The 23,896-nt window shown below is 43.7% G+C and overlaps 1 protein-coding gene across 4 annotated transcripts in view; it reads left to right on the top strand.

The window, feature by feature from the left end:
• Nucleotides 1-23,896, top strand: part of PIK3R6 (phosphoinositide-3-kinase regulatory subunit 6) — a 745,472-nt gene that overhangs the window by 165,340 nt on the left and 556,236 nt on the right. The gene's annotated exons all lie outside the window — the stretch shown is intronic.

Raw genomic sequence — 23,896 nt, 5'->3', positions numbered from 1 at the left:
CATTGGTGAAGCCAGTAAGTCCAATTCTTGTTCTTTTTTGGTAGGTGGGGGTGAGGGGTGTGCAATGTTGACACTTTGCTTAATGCATTTATTCAGGATTGGCAAACTGCACTGCAGTGTACAAAGTCCTCCTCAGGTTCCGCATGCTTTGACAAGGCTTTTATGTAGGAACAAAGTTCACTGTAAAGGCAGACATAGGATAGGTACACCACAGAGGAGGGTAACAATTGAAGAAGACTATAGGCAGAGTTGAATTGGGCTTGCCACTCATTCCAGCCCTCTAAAGTACCTGAAAAGCTAAATGTGAGACCTTATGAAACTTCTAAATGCATAATTCACTTATTTTCCTCACCATTCACCTGTCTACTTTAGAAAGTCGAGAAGAGGAAATATGTGTACCCAAGAGGGATAAGTAATGGATTTTAAGAAGGAAACTAGAAAATATTAGGTGGCCAATTTGTGATCTCAAACAGGATCTCGAAGGAGGGACAGTCGAGGGGTACTTTTCAATTATCTATTTCCCAGGCCATCACTGACCATTCAAGGTGTATAGAGTTACTCCCTCTTTTTGGGCAAAAATTGTAATACTTCTTAACTCATTTAGACTTTCTTCCAAACCTGTCTCACCTAAGTACAAGAGAAGTGGACCAATGGAATTCTATGTCAGGACCAGAGGCGAGAATTGTGCATTTCTCCTTTCTTTATTCCTACTCCGGTTAGATCTTAAAAGAACACAGTGCTTCCTTATGTTTCACAACTCGGAAAAACAACCATATTTCCCAAATCACAAAAAAATTATGTCATTAACATTTTTAAATTCACCAATCACATGCCATAGTCCATAATATCCAGTCAGGAATATAACCCATATTACTCTTTTCTGGTCTCAATGTTGTTTGTTTCCATGCAAGTGTTATTTGACTTATGAGGTGTTAACTGGCTATGCAGTTAGTTTTCCCTTCCTCACTTCACTGTCACCTTGTTTTTCATTGCTTCCGCAGATGTGATTTTCTCTGCAGGAGCCTTCACAGTATCGTCCACATGTGTGTCGCTTCACCGAAGCCTCTAAGCTGGAGACACAGCTGTACCCTGCACCCTAACGCAGTCATGGAAAGCTACTCTATAGACAGCGGACCTGAAGTAAAGCACCGCGTCTCACCCATAGGTGGCACTGAGCTACGTGCTGGGAGAAGTCCTTCATGTGATCAGCTGCGAAGCATGCTGGGACTGCACCTGTGAGCTGTTAAAAAGTTATTTTCAAAAGACAGTGCGCTGTGTTCGTATGCCTGCAGAACCTGTACCAGCCCACTATGACACAGTTTGTGGTAAAGAACTCTGACCTGTCTGTTAATTAGGCAGTCTCTGAGGCTCTCCAACCAGAGGGAAGACAATTGCTGCAGTGAGCTGCCGGTCACAATGAACCCCTCCCCCAGTAGAAGTCCACTGAAACTCAGCTGGTACAGGGAACCCTAAGTCAGCCGAATGTTAAGGCGCAGTACAAGCAGGAGGGTGCCACTCTCACTCATATACGTTTGAACACCTGAGGATGCCTTTGTAAAGGCTTCACACAACCCATGTCCCCTGCCTACTCCCCAGGAGAGGCTGACTAGCCATCTCATGACCCATCATTGGGCAGAAAAGAAGTGGACAAGGGCATCTCTGACTCCGACCGATCCAGTACTAAACCTGCTGCAGCAGCCCTTGCAGTCCTGCAGCAAATACCAAGAAACAAAGATGCTTCAACTCCGCCAGAGAACACTAGTTCCGTGGTGGTATGCTAGACCCTTAAGACTATATTGTCACAGGTCATCGAAATGGGTACCTGTGGATAAAGCTGCCCAGTACATTGATATGCTCATTCATAAACCCCTTGAGAAGAAGGCATGTGAATGACTGAGGACTGAGTGTCTCTGATTTAATCTACAGGACAAAGTAACACTGACCCCAGAGATGGAGAGTAAAATAGTGTCCTTCTTAGCAAAATTCATCAAGCACACAAAGAAGGGTATCGATTGGTCCTGGAGATCCTGTCAAAGCAAATTGCTGGACATCATGGGGCTACTCACCAAAATCCACAATATGAGGAAGGAAGGTAAAATGACAGTGGTCCAAATCTCTCCAGATCTCGTATCAGCGCAAAGTGTAATTTGCTTCCTTCGCAACACCAACTATGCTACTTAATCAGAAAAAAGGCATTCATTACTCACCAATGGATTTCTCAAATTAGGGGGAACTGACCACTTCTGAGGCTGTGAAAATAGCGGAAGGAGCTGACTACATTTGCTACAGCTTTCTTGTTTCTGGATAAGGTGTAAGCCTTGATCCGCAAGTTCTTTGTTTTCAGTTGCCATGCTCCTCAGCCTTTTCAGTTACACCAGCACTATTAAAAGCGGGTTCTTTGTAATACATTCCCATATGATTTTCAGGTGCATCACTCTTTGTTTCATTCTGAATACACGGAGATACCATGTGGCATTTGTACTCCGAATATTTCATATATACATCAAAGTACCATATATTTAGAAGAAACTTGGTTGAGTATTTCATTGGAAATTGTGCACATCAACAGTCTGAGAAAGAGGATCCTGCACCCAGTTCCTTACTATAAGTGACCTGTTATCAGTGCGCTAATAAAGTTATTGATATCACAGGCATCAGTCATTTTGAACCAAGGCTAATCACTAGTTGATACCTCAGGGTCTCTTGAGAAATGAGGGATTTTCCTCCTTCTTTTCCTAGCACTGCCGTAGCCAACATTTAGCTCCAACTTTGAGGTATCTGCTGCAGACACTGAAGTTGGTTTTATCATTTGAAGTTTCAGTGCAGTAAGATAGATTTTTTTGTTCCAGGGTTTCAAATAAAAAAACATACTTTTTCTAATTTGCTTCAATAAACCATAATTTGTTTGTAAAGGATTTGGGAAGACAGTTGGTTGAATAACTGACATAAGGAACAAGCTTTCTTTCAGTTCTGAGGAAAGAGGGGTGGCTTTAAATTCACATGGACGGGTTCTTGGTTCTTTGCTCTTTTTTCGCACTTAAAAACAACATATAAGAGAAGTTGACTATCAGTATGTCCATTTGCACGTTTGCAGATGATCCGAATGTGGGTCATAGAGTGGATGGTGAAGGAGATATGGAGCAAATAAGATGTAACTTGTCAAAGAGGGAATTAACGCCTAAGAGATGGCAACACCAGTTTGTTTTTACCAATTGCTCTTAGGGTGGTAGCTTTTATGAAGACCACCAAGCAAGAGGAATATTGGTGTTACTGTATCAGAAAAATTTCTCTTGAGTAAACAGTTTAATAAGAATACAGACACTGCTGCTGTGAGGATTTTGGGTGCATAGGCCGGGGTTTAACAAGCATAAGTGGGGGCTTTCATTATTCTCTGTTCAGTTCTCTAAGGAGGCATCATCTAATGTATTGTGTCTAGTTTTGGAGCCCTTAAGATAATGTCTAGCTCTTAAGACCTCCTCTAGTTTATTGTATCCAGTTATGAGGGGGGAATTCTAAAGTGTTGCCATTTCTAGAAGTATCATCTGTTGTATTATGTCCAGCTCTGGAGTATTCTTCTGAAGTTTGTGTCCAGTTCTAGAGGTCACAATAAACACAGGCTCAAGACAGTAGAGTCAGGTGATCTAATTCAGCACAAGTCAAAACGTAAGTCCCACCAGGAGAGGATCAAACAAGATCATGCGATGTGTAAATGGAATAAAAACTGTCCAAGAGCTGGTATTCTAGCATTTAAGAGCTAACGATCATATGGGAAGGAGCAGGCACTCAGTATTCTCTTTAAAATATAGTGCTTGAATGAATGAAAGTATAGAGTGCAATACACGCTAGACTGCTTCATGATGCTAGATTTGAAACTGCATATTCAAGGCAACTGAACCAGAGTTGAGTTTAGAGTGCTTTACAAATGTATTATGACTTTCAACTTCCTGCGAGGTAAAGTGTTCCAGAGTGAGGGTACGACCAAAGAGAAGGGCACAACCTCCTTGATGAGCTTTTTAAAAGCATGGACTAGCACCTAAAGGGAGGTACTAGAGCGTAAAGGGTGGGCGACGTGAGTGTCAAGGCAACAACTGCTAGGGAAACTTAAGATCAGTCCAATAGCAAGCTTTATACACTAGGCAGAGGCACTTGAATTGAAACAGGTTAGAAATTGGCAACCAGAGGAGTCTGCAAAAGGCTTGCGAAACTCTGTCCAGTTTACTACAGTGAAAACTGCCATATTCCGTATACCTTATAAACCTGTGAATAGATTAATCTGGGAGGCACAGAGGGCATTGGTATAGTAAAGTTGGGAGATAATTAAAAGCCTCGTTGTGGTATTTCCGAGTCTCTTCGAACACCAGAATATCTTCACTGTAGTTGAATGCATTCGGGATGTGCTGGATTACTCACCGGACGGCTTCCTGAAAAATCTTGGCTGCCGACCGACGAGATCCCGAAATTAAGGCGCTTGTATCGAAAAAGCCCTTGGTTTGTAGTGAACGTGGTGATATATCTTGATTTATCGTGTAGCTCCAGTTGGTGGTACCATTTGTTGAGATCTAGTTTTGAGAAGACAGTTGCTCCGTTCAGACGGGTGATCATGCTGCTGATGTGGGGTCCTGGATGCCGCTCCCTTTCGATAGCTGTATTTGGGGCTCGCATATCCACACACAAGCGTACCTTGTTGTCCTGTCCTCTCTTGGGCACAACTACTACTGGCGACACCCATGGGGCGGGCCCAGTCTCACGTTCTATGATGTCTGCCCGTAGTAGGTCTTGAAGTTCATCATCTACTGCTTGCTGTAGGTGGAACAGCACTTTCCTGTGATGCTGCACCACTGGTGTCACTTGCTCATTGATGTGAAATTTGACCTTGAAGTGGTCTAGTTTCCCTGGACCACAGAATAGCTTCGGGAACTTGCTGACAATATCTGGCAAGTCATCCACTCTGTTTAGGATCTGCATCAGCTTCAAACGTTCTGCAGTCGGTAGACTGAGAAGGCAATCGTCTGTTTCGGGGCCTTCAATCACCTGGATGCGTGCTTGCATCATCCTGTCTTTTTATGTCGGTGTTGTGGGAAACTGCCCTAGACACAGCAGTGGTTCTCTGGACATCCACGTGTAGACTCGTACTGCAGCCGGTTACAGTTTTGGTTTTGGTTTCATCCTTTGGTACTCGGTGGCGCAAATGTATTCAGCGATGCGCCAGTGTCTAGAACGAACTTGGCAGAGTGTCTTCCCATCTGAATGTTTAACCTTGGATACTTTTTTAGTCTGTCTGGATCTGCCACCATGTATACATACTCGTCACTGTCTTGCGATATTGGAGTAAGTGCAGATGACTCTGGACGTCGACCTTCGAGATCGATATGATCTGTGGGTCTGGGTACTGGACCTTGACGAGCTCGTTGATCGGTCTCTGCTTCCTCGGCTCTAGCATGGTGATGTGACCCTGTGCTTCGCTTAACCGGTCCTGTTTCCTTGCAACGGGTTTGGCAGGCAGCTTCAAAATGGTTGTCTTTCCCGCACCTGTGGCATTGTTGCCCGAAGCCTGGACATGGGCCCGTGTGAGGGTAATCTTGCCCACAATGATAGCACTGCGACTGTTGTCTTCGGGAGTGACTGCTCTTGTTTCTGCTGCGAGGTGACCTAGCATAGAATGATTTCTTGGATCTTCCAGACTGCTGATGGTCTGAACGACATCTCGGTTCAGTGTAAGATTGAACGCGGAGGGCCTGATCTCTTTCTGTCTTTTCCATTTTGCTGGCTTCAATTTTTTTGCATGCTCCTCCGCTTGGTCGTTTATTTGGGTGAGTTCTTCCATGTCTTTGAGAGAGTAGTGCTTTTTAGTAGTCGACGGCGTAGTGATTCCGACTGACACCCATCAATGATGCCTAGGCGTAGTGTGTCTTCCGTGCTAAAATTGTCGAATGCGCAATAACGAGCCAGACGTTTAAGACGGGAGTTGAAATCGCTCAACTCATCTCGCTCCTGTGATGCAAGATTGAATGTGTAGCGTTCATAGTCGAAGTTCTGCTTGTGAAGGAACTTCCTGTTCAGGGCTTCTCTCACGTCATTGTATTAGCTGGGGGTAGTTCTTTAATGATTTGTCCAGCATCTTTGCCCACTAAGTTTTGTAATGCGATTATTTGCTGGTCAAGATCCCAGACTTAGCAGCCCTTCATGAATTCCTCAATCTTCAAGCCAACTCTTCCATTTGGGGCCCATACTGTTTCCAGACATCAGTATTAAAGGTTCCGGAGGACACAGGAATGATACTCCCATGAACGTGGGCCCAGGCAGTGAGGCGGCATGCGCAGAGCCGGTCACTGCCTGTTGCGACGAGTCGGGTTGCGTAGACATGATAGGGCGTCCGTGGCCGACTGGTAGGAGCTCTCAGAAAGAGCTCCAAGCGCTGGGTATCACCTTCGGGTTAAAATCCCAGTTTAGCGGCAGTCATCGCCAGGAACCGATCTCCTAAGAGTAACTGGATTAACCCCATCTACATTTTGTGTTAATTGCACTTCCATTCGTACAGCACTTACCTTCCCACGGATCTCGGAGCGGAGTGCGATGAAGCCGGTTCGCCTGTCGACTTATAGAGGAGCTGGCCTAATCTTCACATGAACTTCTCCGCACATCGCTCTCTGCACAGGCTAGGGCCTGGCTTGCTGCCGTTGTTCGCCACCAGCCTGATGGAATAGGTCACGCCGATGACCCTAGGGATCCTGCCTGAGTGAAGTGGGTAGAGTTCAGTACAGCGTGGCCCTAGACACTCTGATCGGCCCCCAGCAAACTGCAGAGCGAAGCCGCAGGGCAGCACACGGACCCCAAACTGTGGCCGCGGACGACGGAGCAGCTAGCCCCTGGAGCCCCCGACTCGAGACGGTAGGCTCTCCCCCTTCTCTGAGGCAGCCCCCGGCATCCAGCAGACCGATATCACCTAATCGATCTGCCACGATTGGCCCCCCCGCTACCCCCAGGACGCGACCCGGAGATGCCTTCTCTTTGAACGGCAGGCCCTGGGAGGCTCCGACACGCGGGTGCAGGAGCTCCTCCGGTCTGCTGCATGAAGCCCCCAATGACTGCAGGAAGAGGCGGTGGGGCTGTCCCCATCGAGCAGCTCAGCGGTGTGTTCCCGGCCGGTCTTGGTTCGAGGCAGCTGGACTGATGGGATTATGCTGCAGGGATGGACACGGGAGCAGGGCATCTGGTCTTGCGAGCCCTGAAGACTGCAGGAAGTGACTGTAAGGCACGCTCTATCTGGTGTGCTGCAGTAGCAGATCCCAGCTGAGCCGAGATCGAGGCGGCTAGACGGCGGACTGAAGCGGCATAGGCAGACCAGAGTGCAAGGCAACAAGACTATCGGGCCGCGGCTGCAGCAGACCCCGGGTGGCCACACAGCGAGAATACAGGTAAGCCTCCATACCAATTTAAATTAGATACGTGTCCCCACCCCCTCAGGAGCTGCACACAGCAACACATAACGCCGATAGCGCAGAATAGACTGTTCACTCTGCGCCCATGACAACACTGCCCCGATGCAACAAAGGGGCCCTGATGAAACCAGCCAATCAATCTGATTTTATCAGAAACGACCTCACCCTCAACTTTATAGTAAAGGTAACAACACCTTGTTTCACAAGACTTTAATCTTTTTGCTTCTCTTCTACAGTCAATCGTATATTTACTCTCTTTTAAATGCAGTGGCTCTGGATTATTTTCCGTTCTCAAAATGACCGTGCCATAAAATAACAAAGACAAGGGGACTCCCCCAGCCACTGGTCAATCCCAAATATGTTTTACAGCATCTCCTGTGTTTACCAGTCTTCACAACTGAAATAGGACAACTCTACCACAACATCCCTTTGGTCAGTGAAACAGGACTTTACTGGATAGTCCTCAGTTCCCCTTCAGTGTAATGGACAGCGAAATAGGACTGCAGGATCTCTACCACATTTAATGGTCACAAACAAAGGACTTTATAGCTAGTTAGCAATATCCCAATGAGTCGTCCATCTTAGGCTGTCTCTTCAATAGAGTTTTAAACCTCAATCCCTGCATTTACAAACCTCTCTGACAAAGCTCTTTAGGTCTGAACTTCCTTTCACTCATCACTCTATATACTCCACTCTATTCTTTACTAAGCCTCATTTTTTTTCCCCCACTCTTACTAAACTGAATCAGACACCCTCGGTACAACCACTGATACTTCAGACCCTACCCCTCCGCTTCCTCCTCAGCCCATCACTATTTAGCCACCTCCTCACTTGTCTCCCCCATCCTTACCCTCCCACCCCCAAGCACGCCTCGTCACTCTGCGCACTCCCATTAGGCTCATACCCACCTTTCGACCCATCCCTTCTCACTCACCGTGCAATCACCAGGATACTTTAGTACCAACTCCCCTTCTTCACATCAGTCCAGGGTTTTCTAGCCACCACATCACCTGCTATCCTCACCTTCCTTACCCGCCCCATCACTCCTCTCCACATACCACCTACCCCACGAGTCTCTTATCCACCCTGCGCCCCATCCCGTCTCACACACAGTGCTGGTCATAGCATGGAGCTCACTAGCACACACACCTACAACATCATTTACCCCTCCACCCTCTCAAAAAAATCGGCCAAATGATTCAAACACAATTTCATAAAACATCACCCTGAAACTCTCTTCGCTGACCCTTAGTTCTCACCACACAACGGGATTACAACCACGGATATCATCTTCCAGACAAAACGAAGAGCCCAATGGAGGAAAGCTTTCTTAGATGCACTTTCGATCTCCTCCACGAGGAAAACCGTGCATGGGTTTATTTGTATTTCCCCCTCCCAGCTCTTCCAAGCCACTGCAACCATCACCATCTACAATAACGCTACTATTCTCCTTCAAGCCACGGACCGCAGTCTAAATCTCTTAGACAACATCTTCCCCATCATTAAAAAAACTAGTGTCTAATTCCCAAGCCGCTACCCAATCGACTCCCATCTCCAGCACACTAGATGCTACATCTCTCATCCCGTCGAACAACCTTGCCCCCCTATCAACCTATCCTCTACCCACATCTGACTTGTACGTTACCTCCACCCAGATTACCCCTCCCACCAACACACCTCACTTCACTCCACCTAACGCACAGTTCCCTCCTGTCAGCACATCGGATACAACATACATCACCTCATTAGATATCGAACCCCCTCAGACCATGATCATAGCTCCCCTCCTCCCTAACCTCATCCCCTCTAGAATCATCTCTCCCATTACCTCAACCTTGCCTCATAATGCTACGCATTAAACTTCCTCACCTCTTCTCGCCCACTCCCCCCCAAAGTCATCTGTTTGCACATAAAAGGACACCCCTCTGCCACTCTGGAAACTCGCTGCCATCAGTACACACCCCTCTCCCAATTACCCCTCCCACACACACACTTCAGACAGCCACCCATACAAATCCGTTTTCTACCTCCACAACACATCCAGCCACTCCTATAACATTGCCTCCAACACTACTCATATGTGCACCTGATCACTCACCCAGACCACTACGCAACCATCAAAGTGCTTAACACATCCATCTACACCCTTAACTCATCCATCCACATTGGCAACATTGCCGCCAAGACTACCCCTACCTGAATGTGATCACACACTCAACCTAACCACTCCGCAGCCATCCACATGCATAACACAGTCACCAACCTCATACATAATCGCACCAGACCCAAGACTGGATGAGATTATGACCGCACTGCACCAAATCAAAAAGGAACTCCAATCTTTTAAGGAGATGATCTCAAAACAATCTAGGCACACTCCAAAAACATCTACTTCTAGAGAACGCCCGAACCACCCTACTCTAACATCGAAATGTACTCTACCTAGTTGGAAAACAGTTCCTTCTTGTAACATCTGAACACGCCCAAAGCATAGCACCAATCCGTTCTCTGATAGCGATCTCCTCTCTCTCTACTTCAATCTTACGAACCCACTCTTACGAACACCTTAACTCACACTCAGATGCCCATTCCTATCATCCCACCCAACCCGTACAGGTCCTCTACTCAAAACAATAGAGATATCATCGATAACAACCTTAGAGTCCCTCTCATTCAAGATCCCACCTCTTCCCTCATCACACCCCGTCTCAAATGCATACTCCTAAATTGTAGATCTACCTCTAGACACGCAGCGGATATAGCTGAACTCATCTTCTCACAGGAGCTGTACCTGATAATATTAACCGAAACCTGGCTAACGGAATCCTCCACTCCCCTCCTCGACATTCTAGTTCCCCCTAACTATGACATCAAGATATTAGACAGAATCGATAAGATATGCGGTGGTATCGCCTGTATACATAGTAGCAACATCCCCGAAAACAGAGCCATATCCCCTGTTTTCCCCTCGTGCGAATACATATGCCTCGACCTTAGTAGTAGCGGCAAACCAATATGCTGGCTACACATCATTTATTATCCACCTGGAGAAAACCTCATTTTGACCGAACACCTCATGTATATCATTTCAATGAACACCGGGCGGCAGAATTCCCAAATATTCTAGGGCGACTTCAATCTCCATTGGAACGACCACAAAGATGCAGTGGTCAATAGTCTCAAACACTTCCTTGATGACATAGCTTCACCCAAATGTGCAACAGCCCTACACATAAAAAAGGATCAATCTTGGATTTAAAAATCTCCAAAAGTGACACCATTCAGTTGGAGTCGATCCAACCTTGTGACTGGTCAGACCACTATATTATCAACTTCTTTATTAACGAAACTTTGAAACATAACTCGGTTCAATCCACAAAACCAAAGATTTAGAAAAGAGACCTGAAAAAACTCAACCCCAACACATTACCCTCTTCCTGCTATAACCGACTTCTGCCCCCTGCAGGCTCTTCCGATGTCCATGATCTCACCATCCATTACCTCAACTCTATGACCTCGATAATTAACGAGGTAGCCCCCCTACAACTACTAAACACTCTAAGCCCTGGTACAACGGTCTTCTTAATGAGGATAGACGGTCTTTCAGATCTCATGAACGCATTTGGAGATCAGTCCCATCTTCGTATCACCTCAAGTTACTAGGGAAAAAGAGAAACCCTTATTATAGATATATCAAGCTCACAAAAGCTGACTTCTTCAGCCACCAACTAGACCAAGCAAGAAATCGTCCCAAAAAACTCTTTGAGTTAATCAAAACCCAATCTACGGACGCTCCACAATGATCTAAAGACTCAGCCCGCTTCCAACCCAACTGTGAAGAATTTTCTGCCTTCTTCATTCAGAAAACTGACCACATCAAGAAAGATCTCTTAAATGACCTATTACTACACTCCAGCCCGCTTATGAACACCTCACTTCCACCCCCCTACTGCACCACACCAAATCCCCTGAAAGTTTGACGTAAAAAACGATGCAGCCTGGTCATCCTTTGCTACATATACGGAAGATGCTTTAGGCAAGATTCTTAATACCCTGAAGCCTGCCAATCACCTCACCGATCCTCTCTCCGCAAATTCTGTCAAAGACTTAACCCCATGGCTTTTGCCTCTCTGGACCAAAATCCTCAACAGTTCTCTCCAACAAGGCTGCATCCCGAACACCCTCAAAATCAGTCTGGTTTCTCCCATCCTAAAGAAACCTACAGCTGACCCTACTGACTTAAACAACTATCGTCCTATCTCCAATATTCCTACCTTGGTCAAACTTCTGGAAAAATGCGTTCCTCACCAACTGACTAAACCTATTGATCACTTTGACCTTCTTAACAAACACCAATCCGGCTTCAGAGCAGGTCATAGCACCGAATCAGCCATGACACACATTATTGATGATGCGCTACAAATCCTGGATCAGAATGGAGCATGCCTACTCGTCCTGTTAGACCTATCCTCAGCCTTTGCTACAGTTAAACATGAGAATCTGATAGATCTTTTGAAACATAGAATGGGGCTATCTGGATCAGTGCTAAACTGGTTTACCTCCTTCCTCCATAACCGTACGCAAAAATTCAAGGTCAATAGCACTCTTTCCAGTCCCGTACCAGTCACGTTGGGGTCCCACAAGGCTCCTCACTATCTCTGACATTGTTTAACCTATTCCTGAAACCTCTCACCGAATTGCTACATGCCTCTAATGTACAATATCACATGTACGCCGACGACACACAACTTTAGCTCAAGATTCACTCCCTAGAAGACATTAAAGTGCTCAATACAACGCTCAGGAACACCCAGATTTGGTTGGCAGAAAACCATCTCAAATTGAACGCTCAAAAAACGAATTCCTCCTTATAGCTCCACCCGCCAAAGTCCCCATCATGCAAGACTTAATCAAACATATTACTGCATTCAACGTTCAACCTAACATTGTAGACTCCGCTAACTCCTTGGGAATAACTCTTGACAGCAACCTCTCTATGCAGAAACACATTAGCAATGCAACAAAGGGAGCAACCTTCCAGATAAACACGCTGAGGAAGCTGAAACCCTTCCTACCAGTCAACGACTTCAAGCTGGCAGTACAAGCGCTAGTTATCCCTCGGGTGGAGTACGGAAGTGTATCTTTCTGTGGCCTTCCTAAAGCAACAACAGCACCCCTAAGATCCTCAATAAATGCTGCAGCGAGACTCATCACTTGTTCGAAAAGAAGTTCACATATCTCCCCAGACTTAAAAGCCTTGAACTGGCTACCGCTTGAAGTCAGAATTCACCTAAAAATAGCGTGCATGACGCATAAGGCTTTACATCACAAAGCACCCAGCTACCTCACACAGAAATTGACTATCTCGGGTGGGACAAGAGCCTCAAGAAGTGCTGAAAACCTGCTACTGAAACCTCAAAGATTCAAAAGGAAGAAAACATATAAATGAACCTTCTCTGGGATGGCGCCCAGGATATGGAATTCACTTCCCCCAGAAACCAGACTAAATGCTTCTACGGTTTCGTTCAAAAAGGAAGTGAAAGAGTTCCTCATGGCAAAACTGACCTAATCATAGATTAATGAATCTTGGAAACCAATCATTCCCTTACCATTAACCCTTACTTCGACAAGGGTCATTCCAGACTTTCTAGGCACACTATCTGACCATAACCTAACTCAACGGTATATGTTGTTCCTGTACAGTATTGCCTCACTTTGCACTATTTGTTATGTATATTTGATGTGCCTGCATTTATTCATTTGTATATCCAGCCTGACTTAATGTAAAGCACTCTGATATCCGCAAGGATCTTGTTCGCGCTATATAAGACCTTCAAAATAAATAAATAAAATAAATAAAGGAACCTCACTGGCGTCTAGAGGCCTCCGTCGCACTTTTGGTGGGCTCTGGGGTGCTTTCTGGTGGTGCCTGACTTAATAAAGGCTTCCCCCGTGCCTCAATGACCCCGCCCCCACTGGCGTCTAGGGGTCTCAGTTGCGCTTTCAGCAGGTTCCTGGGTGTTTTTCTGAGTGTTGCCTGACTTCAAAATGGCCACCATGTTGGGAAACAGGCTTAGTCAATGGGTGGTGCCTGATCTTAAGATGGCTGCCATTGTGACTCTTGCCAGCTATCTTGTAGTGACTTTATCCAAGTTAATTCAGGCTTTAAATGTGTCCCCAATAATAACTGCATTTGCTGCCCACCAAACTAGGGTAGACAACACACTGTACAAACTCTCGACAGAAGTGGGGAACACATAAAGACCAAAATACTGCAAGGAAGTGTGGCAGATAGAAGAGAAATGGAAGCAAAATCAGTGGGACAGTGCTACAGAACATGTCGAGCCAATGTGTTAGGAGAATGCCATAATAGAGAAATTAGAATGGTTAGACTCTGGGGCCTTATGGTCAACTGCTATTAATTCTATCTAAATCCGGGAAAATCTGTTTAATTTGTATATAATATACAGGATATATGGAAAGTGAGACTCATAGGTTTCATGCCAGGAGAGCTTGAAATCGATTTATTGTTTCAATAATATTTCAAGAAAAGCTCAACAGTTAATCACACATGAGGGGCAAGCGCCAGAATGTAAAATCACCATTGCTATATAATAGCCTGTTGCCTGTTCGATGTTTCTACTTCATTAATTTCTCCTTTTGTCATCTTCTTCATATTCAAATATTTGACTGCAATGTAAGTCTGACAGTGTAGAGAAGTACATGCTTCATAATATTAAGAATTGGTCATGAAGCCTAATATAGTAAACAGTGATGCATTTTAGCAAACTATTTTTCTCTCTACTAATTTTATGGCTAACTTGCAGACAGTATGATGCCTATCTCTTAGAAGCCTTCACTGTATATGTAAACAAATGTAGGTCAGCTTATCTGCATTAGATCAGGCAATCGGGGGACTCTTTGGTCCCAGTCCTGTGTGTTCCCAGTCTAGCTTCACAATTTGCTGTTGACAAGACCTCACGTTTTAACCTGAAATGGATAGTTAGTCTTAGTTGGTGTTAGTATTCGTCTTTGACGAAGCCTCTGTACTCGTATTTATTAGGTTTGTCAAAAAATGGTATCTGGTTGGTCACGCATATTTAGGAGAGCATTGGTTTAAGGAATATAAGGAGCTGTACCTAGGTAGACAGGCAGATGGTTCTAAACACGAACGAGTATACCGGGCGGAGTTATAAAGGACTTCCAAATGTGACACTCTACAGCAGTGCATGGTAGTATCCTGGGACTCTAGTTTTGCACATGCATGGGTTTCATGGGTTTACATGAGGCTGGTGGTGATTGATAGGCCGAAGGGAAGCATTTTCAATATCTGAGTAGGACTTTTCTGTCAGGAAAAGTAATTCCTGTGAAATTATTTTCTGTATGAGCGCAGGAATTAATGAAACTCGATTTCAAAAAGAGGGCATCTCAGTGCAAGTGTGGGAGTGGGGCAAGGGGCCCCAGTCTTGACGGAATGTGCTGATGGCACAGGCGAGGAAGGCGTGCTCAGAATGTAAAGCAAAGCCGGCAGCTTGAGGTGCTGAGGAGGTGGTTGGAATGGTAAATCCATTCCAGCATTGTAGCCCTAGAAATACTTGTAGACCAGGGTGATGAATTTGTACATGGCTTTGTTTTGTGCTGATTTTCAACTGGTTGAGTGCTTCAAAGAGGAGGTTAGGGTGGCAGGATGCAGGTCGAATAGAGTACTGATCGCACATTTTAGTACTATTTTCTCAATGAGACTCCGAAGTAGCGCAAAGAACAAGTTGGAGTTTGTTGCAATAGAATAAATGGCTTGGAACGCAGTAATTGATCATTGCGCCATGGTGTCGAAGATTAGGATTACACAATAATGGTTTTCAAACCTTTGGCGACCGGTGCATGTAAAAGCTAAAAAACGGATTTGAGTATTACTCAATACTGCATGTCCGACAAAGTATCCCTAAACCCTTAAAGGAAGCCCAGAGTTTGAAAACACTACAGGTCCATACAAATTGTAGTACAAATCTTAAAATTTCAAAAAGGATAACGTAAATATACATTTTCAGCATAGGAATATTAACATTGAAATCATCGTTATACTATTACGTATAGCTTTCCAGAATTTCTACTCAGCTTCTGTTGTTTCCTGGATTTCTTTCCTGGATTGCTCAGCTGTTCCCCTTCAATGTAATGCTACTTTGTGGCCTGCAGTGGGATGAAGGCTAGACACCATTGCAGGTTGTGCACACTGGCAACTAAAGGGCACTGTTCCAATGAGGAGCAGGGTTAGTACTGATTTGCCTAAGTGGATCTCTGTCTGGGGCGGCACGGTGGGCGAAAATCGATGGGTTGGAATGATAAACCGAGTGATTGCCAGAGATAAGACTGTTTGCAAGCATTCCTCCATCACCTTTTCTGTTTAATAGACACTCGTGCAGACAGATTGTTTAAACAATTGAGACGTCCTTGTCTTTCAATCCGCCGGAGCGCAGAATAGTTCCTCTCTTACACACACGTTTTCACCTACAAACTTTTTTCCACTTTGAGGAAGCTGAAACCTTATCTTACTCCTGTCCAGGGTCAGCGTACTTTCCCACATTAGACAGAGTTGTGTCCAGTGATGCAGCAGAGGCAGACCACATGAAATGTCCTTGTTGTGTCCTGTCGCAGAAGAAAGACACGCAGTCCAAGTAGCAGGGTTCTTTAGGTTTAATGGAGCACAGGAATCATATGTCTGAACAGCCCCACTGATATCACCCACCCTGGAACCCACCTATGTCACCAACCCAACATTCCACAAAGGACAAGATACAACTAGGAGAGAACGAGGAAAGACTATGAAATGAATACATTCTAACAGTCCTCCATATGGTGAAGACGAGTGGTGCGAGTTTTGGAGATTTTGCTGAGCTGTCTCTCGGAACTGGTCAGGCCTTAGTTTGTAAACAATCCAACGGTGATGTGAAAGAGGTGGCTACAAGTTTGTGTGCATGCAAGGTAAGTACATTTTTAGCCAATTTCGTTCCTTTTCATTCTTGTCTATTTAAATAATTATTCTTTTATTCCAGTTCCCATTCTTCTTTTCCTTTTGCTCTGCATTGTCTTGTCTTCTTTGTTTCGCTTCATCCTTTAGTATTTTTTTATTTGCATTCTCATTATGCGGTTTTCCCCTTTTTTCATTTTTGTCTATTCCTGCAGTTTCTATTCTGTGATTCCTTGCTCTTTTTATTCTTTAATTCTTTATTCTTTTTTTTATCACTTTATACGTCCCGTTGTTGCTCTATCTCTTTTCATCATCTGTTTTTCTCCTTCTTTACCTTTTCTCCTCCTCTTTAGTTAGGTCTGTGTAGTATGTACAATACCTTTGTGTCTACTTTTCAGCCATTGGCTTGTTTGTGTTTAGCCTCCTTTAGCCCTCACCTAAAGTGATATGCACACTTTGGAACAGTAGTCTCACCAAGTATATAGGCTTCACATTTTCCACCCAATTGAAAAAGTTCATCAAGAGTGCGCACAGATACTCATGCATGTACATTGCTATTACACCGCTTTAATTGGCTATTTTCTTATTCGTCAAATAGCTCTCTTAGGAGTGTGTCTCGTTGTAGGTATTTTAAAAGTAAAAAGTTATGCTAGTTCTACTAGTTATGTTCAAATACTGTGTTTTACACACTAAGCAAATTGATGGGCTGCACGTTTCTTTTTAAAGAGGACAAATGGTGAATGAACAGACGTCGTCAAACAGAGGAACACTCTGGAATATCTGTTGTTGACTGTTAGCGATGCAGGACTCGGTAAAGAAAACCACTGCTCCTTTATTAGATGACATGGTGTCTTTTCATACCACCTTGATATGTTTAATTTACCATCCATTCAACAGAGATACATTTGTTGGGCATCATTACATACTTCATTTGACACTTCAGTTGACGGTCGATTTAAACCAGTAGGGTGTCAAATTTTCATTGGTTCATGCTTTTATCTTCTGATAGAGCCTCATGTTCTTGGCCTCGTACTCACAATCTTAAGGTTAACAATAGCCCTGGCTAACTTTAACACTAGCACTAATATGTTGATTGCATTGTCAGAGCAGCTTTTAAAAGTGAGAGAGTGAATGCGTTACGTCACCATCAGACACTGCCTGACTTTCGTTCTTATGAGGAAGCTGAATGTGGACTGGGATGAACACCGGTTATTGTTTAACCTCGTGTTGAGCTTTTGACTGCTGCAAGGAGAAGCCAATAAAGATAGTTACGGATAGTTATGCATAATAATAACCTTCAGTCTTGCCATAAAATCTACTGTTGTCTATGCATATACTTTTATGCTTTCCATGAGGGGCTAGTGGAATACAACTGCCAGATTTTTTGATTGCTTATGTGTAACATTCTATGGTTTTAGTGTGCGTATGAGTGACATTCTACTGGCAAATGTGTGCCACTTTGAGTGGCACTTTGACATGAGTAAATCAAAGCAATTATCAGTATTTGGGTACCTGTCTGTGAGTTTACTGTTCTTGTATCCAGTTAACTAGCACAAGAATGAACGCGTGATAGTTAACTGGATTCAATACCCGCTTTGCCGTCTTAATTTTCTTGTCGGAATTTTTTTACGTTTATAATATGTTTTTGATTTTTGCATTTACTGGAATGATTACTAACTTGTAATAAACCCATTAAACTTTAGTTACCAGTTCCTGGTTCTTATTGTGTGACCAAATGGGTTACACAAACTTTAAATTGTTTATTTGAATATCGACTATCTTTTGCCTCTCAGTCAACCAAAAAGATATGTCCGCTAGGAAATGGCAGCAGCATCCTGCGTGCTCCCATCACTCAGAAGTACACTGAAATCATGGAAATAGTATACAGAACTATTGCATTGCTGACAAAATTTCAAATTGCTTTCATGAATAAACTAGATATTAGTATACACACGTTCATGAGTCTCTAGTTTTCTACAGTGAATACACTTCTGGGGTACATTTGAATGCTTCACTCCATGTTAATAAAGTTAGGGCACACAAAGCATATAGTGTTAAATGCACATAAATATTGTGTTTCTGTGACGTGTAGGGTGGCTATTAAATTGCGCTGCTCCTGTGACATTCAACGACCAAATGTATAATGCTTAAAGTGATGTCTCACAGACCTGAACAACCTGTGCCTTGGTGCATGGGCTCCAGGAACTTCCAGAAGTCATGTGGAAAGTGCAACATCATGCACCTGAAAGTTAGCAGGGAGTGGGAAGCCTGGCTATATGTCACTGAAGAGAAGAGGTGGTGTTTGAAGCTGTGGGCCCACTCCAAGTCGAAAACATACCACAAACACAAGAATTCCAAGCTGGGATCAATTCCATTCCACCACATGATCTCAAACGAGAGATTGGGAGGGTGACACGCAAAGGGTCCTGCGCCTCGAGTGTCTTCTGACACTGATCCAGTCCCTCAGCTAATCCTAGCATGCCCTGAATTTATTTCCCAGGCCATTCTCAGCCGTGCAGTTGATGGAGACTACTCTTAGTCCTCTCAGCTGCCTTTGACACGGTTGACCATGACACTCTAAAACAAAGACTCTATGAAGCCGGCATAGAGGGAACTGCTCTGGACTGGATCACGTCCTACCTTCAAAACGGAACTAATGTCATCCATACCCCACCTTTCTCGTCCACACCGTACTCCACAAAAGCAGGGGTCCCTCAAGGTTCTATCATCTCGCCCAAGCTTTTCAACGTGTACATGAAGTAATTACCTGTACTGATCAATACATTTCACCTTACGGGCTATAACTATGCAGATGACACGCGAATACTCCTTCAACTGGAATGCCCCAAAGACATTGGAAAATCACCAATTTTCAGGTGCCTCAGGGCCGTGGATCAGTGGATGACTTGGAACCATCTCAAATTGAATGCTTCAAAAACTGAAATACTCATGTGTGGCAATTGGAAACATTACAACCCGCTTGCCGCATGGCCTGATGAACTGGGATCACTGCCTAAAGTATTGAAGGAAGTAAGAAACCTTGGAATGACCATGGACTCCAAGCTGTCGATTAATTCCCAAGTGGATAATTTAGCAAGATCAAGCTTTGTCACTATAAAAACACTGCGACAAATGTTCCCTCATTTGGGATTTCCACACAAGGTCCAAGCTACCATCTCCCTTGTTCTGTCCAAACTCGATTACGCCAATAGCCTCTACCACGGATCACCTTTAACGACCATGAAAAGATTACAACGGATTCAGAACTCGGCTGCCAGACTACTTTTGCATATCAAACCGCGAGACCACTTCCCCCCTGCCTTGAAAGCCCTGCATTGGTTACCGGTTGCCAGAAGATCCACGTTCAAGCTGCTTTGTCTCACCCACAAAGCAATACATGGAATGGAACCACTCTTCATCAGGAATTAAATCACCAAACGCATTCAACAAAGGAACCTCCGCTCTAAAGGAGCATCTCGCCTCTAAATCCTACCATACAAGAAAAAAAACATGGGTGGCACATCCTTCTCTGTTCAAGCAGCCAAATTATGGAACTCTTTACCCCCCAACATAAGGTCCACCAACAACCAAAACTACTCAAAACGTCTCCTCCCCACATAAGCACCATACGCAAACAGACATTTACAGCATATCCCTCTGTGTATAAGCATTTGTTTTCACTATAGATATGTACGCATCTTTGTGTACTACTTTGTATAAACATGTAAAATAGTTGTTGTTGAGAGGGAAAAAAAAAATAATAAAAATCATCTTTGGTCTACATGTACATACTTCCATTGTGCATCTATGTACCTTCCATGTACTGGATCTGTGTCTGTTACTTTTCTCCTGAAAAGCCTATCCAATTCACTACCCTATTTCTCATCCTGTGCCTCCTATCAATATCTTTAATCTACATATACTTACCTCCTTCATGCATCTATATACTTTCAATGTACTTATGAATCTATATATTTATTTCTTTCTTCTAATTTAGCATTACCCTTTTTCTCAGCCTATACTTCGCTCAATATATCTTCTAGCCCAACCTTCTGACTCATCTCAAACTTCTTTCTACTACTCTTTCCAATGCACTACCCTAGCTCTCATCCTATACATCTATCAATATATACTCTACATCCACTCTTTCATTTATCCTAAACCCCATACCACTACTATGATCGCCAAAATAACCCTTTTTTAGACTCTCCCCCCAAAAAAATCCTAAACTCTTTTATCCCTCCACTATCCTTTTCAATCAAGATTAACAGACTAACATGTTCACTTCTCAAATTCCATATTTAACTATACTAATTCACCACTAATCCTTTATAGGGTTCCAGAGTAGTGTCCTACTCTCCAATAAAGAGTCTCAACACCCCATCGGGGTTACAAGTGCTATATAAATGCAAACCTTTTTCCTTTTCTACCCCTCCCCAACCCTTCTCAATCCAAATAACTGACTAACATATCCACCACTAAAATTACTCTCATGTTTCACCATACTAATTCAACACTAATCCTGATGGGTTCCAGAGTAGCGTGCTACTTGCGCTTCATAACGCCATCAGGGGTAGCAAGCGCTATATAAATACAAACCTCTTTCCCTCTTCTATCCTGCCACCTCCCTTCTCTACCCAAATAACTGAATAACATATCCACTACTTAAATTACTTCATATTTTACTATACTAATTTTCAACACTAATCCTTTATGGGTTCCAGAGTGGCGTGCTACTAGCCAGAAAAGCGCATCAACACCCATCAGGGCTAACAAAGTGCTATATGAATGCAAACCTTACTTCCCCTTTTATCCCTTCAGCTATCCTTCTCACTCAAAATAATCTGACTAATTATCCACCACTGAAATTACTTCATATTTCACCATATTAATTCACCACTAAACCTTTATGGGCTTGCTGAATAGCATGGGTCAACAAGTGTTCTATAAATACAAACCTTTTTCCTCCTCTATCCTTCTGCTCTCATTCCAAATCCAAATAACTGACTAACCTATCCAACACTTAAAAGTACTTGCATGTTTCACTATACTAATTCAACACTAATCGTCTATGGGTCCCGGAGTAGCGTGCTACTCGCCGAAAAAACGCTTTGACGCCTTGTATGGGGTAGCAAGCGCTATATAAATACAATACAATACACTTTTTGCAAGTAAAACCAAGATTACAGTGCATGGAAAGAGATAAAAATCAGAAATTGATTACAGTTAGCACACATGTGACAGCTACACTTAGTGCTCCATAGTTACAGAAACTCACATTGCCTTCTGCCACATGAGAACCTGGCTTGCCTCCGTTACTGTATCCCTGTTATTATATCTGTGTGCCAGACATAAAGTAAAGAAACTGGCAAAGACTCTGATGACTTGGTATTCATGGCAACCTTGGTCCTGGGCCAAGCTCACACTCTTGCAACTGCCTCAGACACCACAAACACCAGAGATTAGTAAGTGATGACTGTATGGCAGCTCTGAAGGCTGCACTTCCAACAATTCACACAGGGCGCTTCAACGTGTCACAGCATTTTAGTGAGGTAGTACAGGCGCTAAAATGTGTTACACCAACCTGTGATGCACAACACTTAGCAGGACGGGTAGTGGTGAGGATGATAAAGGAGCTCGAGGTTGGTAGCCTGGTGGTATGAGGGTGCCATTACTAATGAATTGATGGATGTTTTTAGTGCAGCTGTGAAGTGGGGTGGTAGTTGAGATAGTGTGAAATGAGAGTGAATTGGTATTGTTAGTAGTATAATGGATGGAGTGATAATGCAGTGATGGCAACAAATCAAAATGGCACTCAAGCAATACTTTAGAAAAACAGGCCAATAAAATACCACTAAATAATGCAGAACACAAGAAAAACAGCATAACATTACACACTGTACAACAGGCATCACCACAGAATTGCAACATAACATACAACTCAACTACAAACAACAAAACACCCAACGCAGTAACAGACAGCAGTACAATACAGTGACCATAAGGCAACACTACCAAATAGTACACATTACAAGATAACGCGCACAGCCACACTTACAACACCCAAAACAAACCACAGTAACTACCTAAGACCCCAGAGCAACACAACACATCCATACACAAAAACAATATAGTACATCAATAACTCCAGACAAATCAACAGTAGCTTGATTCACAAAATAAAACCACAATAACACTGACACAATATATAAAAATAACAGAAAATGACACCTCAACAAAACACAACACTTCAATATCTACAGAACACATCGCAGCAGCAAAAAAATACCAACATAAAGCACAGAACCACTTGAACAACACAACATTAAACACATTAACTCAAGACATATAATACAACAACACAATAACAGCTACACAACATACCAACAAAGCACCTCAACACAATACACTACTCCAATACCTTAACACACTACTTTTTATCATCCGTTCCCTGTAGACATTTAAGTTGGATGGTGAAGTCCCCCTATGAGTGCAGTTCAGCACTCCTATTCGTGCCGCCCTGACACGTTAGGTAGCAGGGTGATATTTCAGGGCTGTCCATATGTCTGTCTGCCCTCCCCGTGAGCTTGGAAAAAACTTTTTGGAGGGCTGATCTCCCTAAAAAAAGGTTATCTGCCTATGACGAAAGCAGGTAGCCGGTTTGAATTGTAAACCAATAGGCTCACGGAGGTAGATTACCTCTGTTTATTTAAACCCAAAATGGCACCGCACCTAAAAGAAATTGTTTATTGTTTGTGTTAAAGTTCTGAATAAACTAATGGGTGTTAAGAAATATTTTTTGTTGCTGGATTTTGATTGGAGGGCTTCTCTTTTTTCCTTTATTTCCCGCCAAATTATCAAAATTAGTTTAAATAACCTTCAAGTCTTTCTTGAAGTAAGTAACCTTCTAGAACCACCAAATTAGAGTCCAGACCTTCCCAATTCCGTGAGTCTGCACTGAATGACGTTGGAGAATACTTCCTGGAATCTGTGCACTTCAGAGGTCAGAAGTGCTCATTTTGACCAGAATCATCTTCAAACACCTGGGAACAATTGTTTCAGGTGCTGGTCTGTCTTGAATGTTCATCTTTTTCTTGGATCACTCAGTCATTTCACTCTGCAACATTATATTTTATATTAGAACATTGGAATGTTGGGAGCTCCATTGCAGACAATGGAGTGCTCCCTGCTTCTACGGGCCGGTAAAGGCCCGCAGAGCAACATTCCAATGTTCTACAAAGGCTTCTCGAAGTTCGAGGGGATTTATATCCCCTCGAGCTTCGAGAACCCTTTGTTTAATTTGTTAGAACATTCTGCCCTCTAGTGGCAGAATGTTCTAATAGCCTTATAGCCCTTCGTAGCAGGGCTATACCGGCTATTAAAGTCCCGCTGTCTCGTTAAAGTCCCTCGCCTTCGGCTCGGGCCTTTAACGATTCAGCGGGCCTTTAATTGCCGGTATAGCCCGCTACGGCGGGCTATAAAGCTATATTAG

The sequence above is a fragment of the Lissotriton helveticus genome, chromosome 7, assembly GCF_964261635.1.
Source record: "Lissotriton helveticus chromosome 7, aLisHel1.1, whole genome shotgun sequence".
NCBI classification, from domain to species: domain Eukaryota; kingdom Metazoa; phylum Chordata; class Amphibia; order Caudata; family Salamandridae; genus Lissotriton; species Lissotriton helveticus.
This window is presented reverse-complemented; position numbering and strand designations above follow the sequence as displayed.